This window comes from Tenrec ecaudatus, unplaced genomic scaffold, assembly GCF_050624435.1.
Source record: "Tenrec ecaudatus isolate mTenEca1 unplaced genomic scaffold, mTenEca1.hap1 Scaffold_538, whole genome shotgun sequence".
NCBI classification, from domain to species: Eukaryota; Metazoa; Chordata; class Mammalia; order Afrosoricida; family Tenrecidae; genus Tenrec; species Tenrec ecaudatus.
In genome coordinates, this window is record NW_027459452.1 from 852,391 (window position 1) to 853,825 (window position 1,435).

Here is a 1,435-nt window from a genome sequence, read left to right on the forward strand (position 1 = left end):
ACTATGTAGGTTACCTAGCGGGCACTAGGAATATCTAGGTTAGCTAACAGGAACTTGGACTATCTAGGTTACCTAGCGGGCACTTTGACTATGTAGGTTACCTAACGGGCACTTGGACTATGCAGGTAACCTAGCGGGCACTTTGACTATATAGGTTACCTAACGGGCACTTGGACTATGTAGGTTAACTAGCGGGCACATGGACTATCTAGGTTACCTAGCGGGCACTTGGACTATCTAGGTTACCTAGCGTGCACTTGGACTATGTAGGTTAACTAGAAGGCACTTGGACTATCAAGGTTACCTAGCGGGCTCTTGGACTATGTAGGTTACCAGCGGGCACTTGGACTATCTAGGTAAACGAAAGTGCACTTGGGCTATGTAGGTAACTTAGCGGACACTTGGACTGTCTAGGTTACCTAGCGGGCACTTGGACTATCTAGGTTAACGAACGGGCACTTGGACTATGTAGGTTAACTAGAGGACACTTGGACTATCTAGATTAGCTAACGGGCAATTGGACTATCAAGGTTACCTAACGGGCACTTGGACTATGTAGGTTACCTAGCGGGCACTTGGACTATCTAGGTTACCTAGCAGGCACTCTGACTATCTTGGTTAACTACGGGGCACTTGAACTATGTAGGTTGCCAAGCGAGCACTTGCACTATGTAGGTTCCCTAGCGCGCGCTTGGACTATGTAGGTTCCCTTGCGGGTACTTGGACTGTCAAGGTTAACAAGCGGGCAATTGGACTGTCTAGGTTACCTAGTGGGCACTTCGACTATGTAGTTTACCTAGCAGGCACTTGGACTATGTAGGTTAGCTAGTGGGCACTTGGACTATCTAGGTTACCTAGCGGGCACTTGGACTATGTACGTTCCCTAGCGGGCACTTGGGCTATCTACGTTACATAGCGGGCACTTGGACTATGTAGGTTAACGAACGGGCACTTGGACTATGTAGATAACCTAGTGGTCACTTGGGCTGTCTAGGTTACCTAGCGGACACTTGGACTATGTAGGTTAACTAGCGGGCACTTGGACTATCTAGGTTAACTAGCCGGCACTTGGACTATCTAGGTTAATTAGCGGGCACTTGGACTATGTAGGTTCCCTAGCGGGCATTTGGACTATATAGGTTACCTAGCGGGCACTTGGATTATGTAGGTTACCTAGCGGGCACTTGGACTATGTAGGTTAACTAGCGGGCACTTGGATTATCTAGGTTAACTAACAGGCACTTGGACTATGTATGTTCCAGAGCGGACAATTGGACTATGTAGGTTCCCTAGCGAGCACTTGGACTATCTAGGTTCCCTAAAGGGCACTTGGACTATGTAGGTTAACTAGCGGACAATTGGATGATCTAGGTTAACTAGTGGGCACTTGGACTATCTAGGTTAACTAGCAGGCCCTTGGACTACCTAGGGTACC